Source organism: Clytia hemisphaerica, unplaced genomic scaffold, assembly GCF_902728285.1.
Source record: "Clytia hemisphaerica strain Z4C2 unplaced genomic scaffold, Clytia hemisphaerica genome assembly, whole genome shotgun sequence".
NCBI lineage: Eukaryota > Metazoa > Cnidaria > Hydrozoa > Leptothecata > Clytiidae > Clytia > Clytia hemisphaerica.
The window spans coordinates 367,796-375,117 of NW_027103974.1; the positions used below are offsets into that span (position 1 = coordinate 367,796).

The 7,322-nt window shown below is 34.1% G+C and overlaps 2 protein-coding genes across 4 annotated transcripts in view; both read right to left on the reverse strand.

Annotated features, from left to right (window-relative positions):
- Positions 1 to 7,322, reverse strand: part of LOC136810632 (putative divalent cation/proton antiporter TMEM165) — a 166,954-nt gene that overhangs the window by 35,884 nt on the left and 123,748 nt on the right. The gene's annotated exons all lie outside the window — the stretch shown is intronic.
- LOC136810629 (microtubule-associated tumor suppressor candidate 2-like) overlaps positions 1 to 7,322 on the reverse strand; it is a 53,841-nt gene that overhangs the window by 24,150 nt on the left and 22,369 nt on the right. Inside the window, exon 1 of one of the 3 annotated variants that reach the window (XM_067067196.1) lies at positions 5,119 to 5,249. The exons of the other annotated variants lie outside the window; for them this stretch is intronic. The gene's annotated coding sequence lies outside the window, so the exon portion shown is untranslated. Of the gene's footprint in view, positions 1 to 5,118; positions 5,250 to 7,322 lie in introns of those variants that run through there. 3 annotated transcript variants of the gene reach the window in all.

The window sequence follows — 7,322 nt, forward strand, 5'->3', positions numbered from 1 at the left end:
TTTTTTACCTTAAAAAAAATAAGAACAAAATTAGAACAATTCAAGGCTCAAAGTGCCAAAATAATAAGAACAGCCGAACTTCAGCAAAAATTTACTGGTTCTTATAAAAAAAAAGGTGTAGGAAGAAGTAAGCTATTTCTTTTTATCATTCTAAATCTTATTAAATAAATCACTACATGATAACACAGCAAGATTGGAAATTGCTTGAGTGTCAACAATCAAAGTTACTCCCTGCTCTGGTTAAGATATCCTTTTTATGAGTATCCATTCGTAGGTTCTGTTTTCATCACGTAATAGTTATCAAAAAAGCTGTTTAAGACCAGGAAAGGCCACTATAAAGCGTGCTAGAAAGTTCTTAACTTTCCACAATACATCTATGTTATTTCCTGACTATTAGCTTATAGACGGATAGCTGGACTCTCAGGCCTATATTTCAAAGCAAGTATTCAGAAAACAGTAGAAATCCAAAGTTATGTCGCGAATTTCTTATTTCAACCAAAGTTTACCTGATGTCACTGACATAAAAAAGTGATGACGTCATCAAAAATGGCTTTTTTTCAAATCTACCAAAGAACAACTCCGGCAAATTTCAGACCTCTATACCAATTTCAAATATCCTTATGAATTTTTTCATCGATGATTTTTTGTCATAAGAACACTGACTATGTGAGACTTCTTCCTATTGTTATTGATACACTGTATTATTTCCTCGATAACGGACCGCAAGGACATAGTGACAACAAAATAACTTCGTGTGACAGTTACATGACAACACGGAAGTAATCACAATTGTCAGCGAGGTCATTTCTTGAAAATTGTAACGATATTTCAATAGACCAGCAAAACGGTTATATAATGCGTATGTATAATTTGTTCGTGTTGAAGCTTTGTTAAACATTTTTAATCATCTTTGAACACTTTCAAGTTCTTTGGAATATGAAATCATCGAACCCTGAGAAACAGTAGTGAAATTCGGAAAAAAACTGAGGATGGACAATTCAAAGCTAACATAGTTACACCAAGAATATATAAGACCATAAGACTATGGTCTTATATATTCTTGGTTACACCCATTCTCACAGACCAACTGTGACCCCTTTCCACTGGAAAAAAATTGGTCAAAATATCGTCCCCAGTGGAAAATTATACTCCAATTTTGCAAAATATTGTGCTATTTTTTCTATCCCTACTGAATTTCTGGCTCGTAAACAATGGAATTCAAATCCCTAGCTATTAAAAAAGTAGGAATATCGATCCCATCGAGTTTTGGTCCGTTACTTCTTCGGCTAAAGAATCCCATCGGGTCTGTGAGAAGGGTGTGTAAAGTTTTTTCGAAACCCCAATGCGAAATAACATAAAAGGAAAATGTTGTTTGATATGATTTTTTCTGGTCTTGAATAAGTTATTTGAGTTAAAACCAAAGCTGTTAGAGCCAAAAACGTTAACCCACATACCTTTTTCAGCATTTTGAGACCAGTTAAAGTTTATCGCAAAAACTATTAAGTAGTAATAATATGACGTGATCAAAATTTCCACTATCACTATACAATCTGCCAATAAAAAAAAAATAGATGCGTCAATGATCAAACTACAAAACCATAGAATCAAAATTGATAAGAACGTAATACAACGAATGCTTCTCAAAGAAAAACCAAAACGACTGAAATTAAGGAAAAAACGCAGTCGCTTCTTCACACGTCAAAATAAAAAGTCATATAAAAAAGAGCAGTGATTTAATGAAGCATGCTAATATATCTTTTGTTTTTGTTTCCTTAATTATTGCAAACTCTTGTTTCTTAATGATGATAACGCATTATTTTCTCATTTATTGGTATGACAGAAAGACTATGTTGATAGCCCCCACCTTCCTGGAATCATTATCTCCTTTAACATCTGCCTGTAAATTAACCAAAATCATCGCATTCTAAACTTTCTCCTGCACCCCACCTACACGTTTTTTTATAAGAACAAACTATACAAGAACATAAGGCTTTGCTGGCCAAAATGTTAAGAACAAGTTAAGAACATTTTAAGGCTTTGTGGACTCAAAAACACCCTATTTCTTAGGAAAATGGTAAAAAATATTCACAAAATGGTCAAAGTAAGAACATGTTGAGAACATTTTTAAACTCAAAAAGTTAAGAACATCCGAAGGCTTTAAAATTTTTGGATGTTCTTATAAAAAAAACGTGTATGGGTCTCGTTCACTACAATGGAATTGGATTGTGGGAGACTCCAAAGGGTAAAAAAAAAGGCAATTTAATCAAACTAAACCAGTGCCGTAGCAACTGGTTATGCCCCCCAATAAATTTTTCAAAAATGGTTATTTTGCAAAATGCAAAGTTTTTCTTTTTTAATTTGTCATATTTGTCACAATTGAGTGCATTTTCAAGCATTCAAGCAATCTAGAGCTCAAATTTTCAAAATTTCCCCCCTCGGGCCAAACCATGGTTGGCCCTCGCGGTGTCATTAAACTTCAGCCCCCCCACAATATGGAAATGCTTCCTACGGCACTGTAAACTAACTACCAAAACATTCTTAAAGAGCAACAAAGGGGTATTTTATATGAACGATGACTTGGGTGATTTGGTTTTCATAGGAAATTAGCCAGTCCTCTTTCTCGTACGAGGCACATATGTGAAAGGGAAAGAAAGTTAGCATGTGATAGAAAGGGGGCGAACTCAACTATTTAGACGACCATGGGCTCCAAAACGAATGGTTGAAACCATCCATATTGATCAGATGTGCGTGCTCTATCAATTGGGGTGAGCTGGAGTTTTTATAAGATACTTCACTAATTGGTTATTTGAAATAATAGAGATGACGCGTTCTTTAAAAAAGCAATAAAATCCTTTGTCTCAAGATTCAACGACCAACCGAATCATCAAAAACCTTGTAGAAACTCCAGCTTGACCATATCAATTGCTACCCATAAAAATTATTGATTTTAAAAATTGACCTGTGAAATGAACTGAAATGAACCAAAAACAGATTTCTGATCTGTATTCAGCTTGACAATCATCCAAAGACTATGATCTATCTTTATAAATATACAGGAGATTAACAAAACACGAAGTCTTAATAAATTCTCACCGGATACTACAAAAGTTTAAATACCTTTCATGATATGCAGACCTGCAATTGCAGGGAGTTTAATTTTTGAACGAAATGTGCTCATAAACTTTGTGGTGAATGGAGAAGGAATGTCGAAAGTCTTTATCAGGAAGTATTACTTAAAATTCCAAAAAGAGACTTTTGACGTGACATTTTGATGTCATAGTGTGAAAATACATGTCACTTTATGATAATACAGCTTTTTTTAAGAACATCTAAAATTTTAAACCTTAGGATGTTCTTAACCCTAAAATGTTTTTAATTTGTTCTTATTTCCACCATTTTGTGAGCATTTTTTCGCGAAGCTTTCTTTGTTCTTAACCTATTCTTAATATTTTGGTCATCATAGCCTTGTGTTCTATAGTTTGTTCTTATAAATAACGTGTACATGTCACCTTGATAAGATATAAAGTTCCTTCGAAAACATTCCAATAAAAATGTCTGTTGAAAGTTCATAAGTCTGTTGATGAACTCAGAAAAATGTTTTCTCAGATTGAGCTTAAACGAGGATAATTTGCTTGGCTTGTAACATCGAAGCGTCATGTTTGCATATCAAGCATTACCAATTTTCAAGCATTACACAAGGAATCACCTTTTCCGATAAATTGGCGGTACCTAGCCCACTAAACCTAATGGGAATTATGTACTAAAGGACCTAAAGGAGAGAGTCTGAAGAATCGGTCTTGAACTATGTATATTTGAATCTGGTTGCCTTTTATATAAAAATTTAGTAAAAAAAGATAATTAGTACCTTGGAGCTATTAGAACCAACAGTCCAAGCAAAGCGAACAAAAAAAAACAGGTTTGCTAACAGATTGGATAAACCTGATTCGATCTTTGATGAAAGATCATATTTTTCGACCTACAAAACAACATCAAAAGCAAGCCCTCGTATATACTGATATCAAAAATCAATCTACTATTTTACATCTTCAAGCTCTCATAGATACCATGAAAAAAAACAAATTGATTAGAGAAGGGATAGATAAGATGATAAAATACATTGCAATGTGAAATAAAGAGCATCGCAAGAATCTATTTCAAATTTAACTGGATTATCTCAGTAGCCAGTCAAGTAAAAACACCCTGCCCAGGAGTGTAAAAACCTAAGATCTATCTCGATGAAGTCGATATTTACTCTCCATTGTTGAATATAATATCTAGCATGAGCTGTACAAATATCAATTTCAATTTGCATATGTCTTTTTAGCTGATATGAGAAATTACTATATTTGTAATCGGATTTTGATCAATGGAGGCATAACAAAATCGCAGTGCAAAGTTAAGTAATCTCCAATTAAACTTGCTGGCTCCTTAATGCCTTTTTGATCGTTTCGTGTCTTCCAGGACGCTGAGGGCAGCACCCCTCATCCCGTCACCGCGCCGAATTTGTTTGTTTTTGTCACGATTACGAAAATTGTCAAGAAGGGTTCAAAAGGCGAAAGATAGCCCGAATCAAATATCAAAATCCGTCTTGAATCACTCTACTAAAAAAACCATACAGTGTCTCTTCAAATCAACTGTAATAGCCAGCCTTTCAACTTTACACCCCTGTGCCAGACCCACTAGGACCCAGCCCCACTGGAAAATTTGGTAAACATTTCGTCGCAGATGGGAAAATACCTTGGAATTTCAGCCCCATTGGAGATGAATTTGATTTCACCCCCATTCCAAATTCAATGCTTTCAAAAATTGCACTCCAAAACCATCCCCACTGGAATTTTTAACCTTGGAACAATAGAAATTCTATTTCCATCGGGATTTCAATAGGAATTTCCCCCCACTGAGGAAAAAAGTTCCACCGGGGCTGTGAGATAGGGGTATAACTATTTCTAGGATTTTTTTCTCAGATGTTCCCAATTAACACATGTTTTGGAACATGACTTGAACAAGGAATGAACAAGAAAATACCCCAATGACATTTAAACGCCGCAAATAAATCAATGAATTTTTCACTCAGTGTGAGATTAATTCAGGAAAATCACCATACAAAACAGAGCTCACCTAATTTCACATTAACAGTATGAAACGAGACGAAATACCTTTCAATCTAACATTGTCAAAATTAATTTATCGCTTCTTAATTTTTGTCACATTGGAGTGTGTGTAATCTTGATAAAATTGTCAGTCTCAACCAATTGCTCAAATTACAATCTCTTTAAAAGTCGACCAAATGAATACTCGTTACACATGATATACAATTATCTATTATCTATCAATCTCAACTTACATCACATTTTCTTAAAAAAAGATATTTTGAATTTGAAGAAGTAAATATGTGGTTCGTCCAAAGTAAAAACAACTAAATGTGAAAATTGTGAACTATTTGCAAATTAACGCATGAAAAAGAAAAATACTTTTTGGGTTGGAAAATTACAAATTTTCAAAATGACTTTGAGCCTTGCTTTATTTTAGCAACCCTGATAGATTCTATTTACTATCTATTTATTCTTGAACTTTATTGCTCCGGCCTAGGAGCCTTAAATTCTCTCTCGTCCGAAGACGACGACGGTCAAGACATTTTTTGTTTGTTTATTTAATCCGATGATCTATTCCGAATTAATAAAAACGGATTATCTGATTCCAATAATACTGTGATTTGATTGGCCGAAAGAGAATTCCGGCCGAAAGTATTTAAGAAAAAGATGGCTGCCGAAAGTGGACTATTTTGGATCATTTCATCATTATTCATGATGTTTTGGACTAGATTTATGAGAAGTTTGATGCATAATGGCTCTCTAACAATGTGGAAAGACTTTGGAGAAATTTTGGCCATGAATCGTCAGCTGATCGAGTGCTTAAATCTTGCATATGGCTAACAAAACCATAAAATTCTGTAGGTAACTTGACAATGAAACTTTCAAACACACATCCATTGGAATTTAAAAGAGAATACTAAAATTACAACATTACAGTGAAAATTTGAAAACGGTCTGAGTAGTTTTTGTGGTGTTATGTTTATGGCTGAAAATGATCCTGTTTTGTATTCATCATTGTTGACTCTGGTGACTGCTCCTTTTGATTTTTCAAACCCGACACATATTTTTTACAAACATATGACTATGAGAATTCAATAAAGGATACTAAAACACAATTCCAGTGTAAATTTGAACAAGAATGGAGAAATATTCACAGTTTTATGGCTGAAAATGATCGTTTTTGGACTTTGCCGTATAATTTCATCGCAGCTTGCGACCGTTTCTTTTGATTTTTCAAACCCGACACAGATTTTTTACAAACATATCACTATGAGAATTCAGTAAAGGATACTAAAACACAATTCCTGTGAAAATTTGAACAAGATTGGAGAAATTTTCACAGTGTTATGGCTGAAAATGATCGTTTTTGGACTTTGTCGTAATTTCATCACGGCTGGCGACCGTTCCTTTTGATTTTTCAAACCCGACACAGATTTTTTACAAACATATCACTATGAGAATTCAGTAGTAAAGGATACTAAAACACAATTCCTGTGAAAAATTTGAACAAGATGGAGAATTTTCACAGTGTTTATGGCTGAAAATGATCGTTTTTGGACTTTGTCGTAATTTCATTGCGGCTGGCGACCGTTCCTTTTGATTTTTCAAACCAGACACAGATTTTTACACAACATATCACTATGAGAATTCAGTAAAGGATACTAAAACACAATTCCTGTGAAAATTTGAACAAGATTGGAGAAATTTTCAGTGTTATGGCTGAAAATGATCGTTTTTGGACTTTGTCGTAATTTCATCGCAGGTGGCGACCAGGTTTTTTCCAAATATACCACTATTTATTACATAGACACTATTGTACCATTTTATTTGGTTTATCCTACTCTTTTCCAAGTATTATCCCATCCCAACAGAAAAAATAATGCTTAGCTCAAAGCCGTGGCCTCTAATTTAGGCTATTTTTCTCCCCAAAATTTTTATCCGGACAATCAAATCAACGGCGTATCATGGCTTCGCTATTGGCATGTTTAGAAAAAAATTAATTTATAAGAACTTGGAAATATTCACTTCTAAATATTTATCTCCTTTAGCTCCAATTTGGAACTTTTTAGTCGAGGATGAGTCAGCGGGGGTGGGATTGGTTCTTTAGGCAAGAAAGTGCAGCACGTGTAACCACTTAGAAGAGCTAAACTTCCAGCTGGTTTATTTATTTGTTAAGATTATTTCTCATACTCGCTCTGCAATAGAATTATTACTTTGCTTTCTGATCTG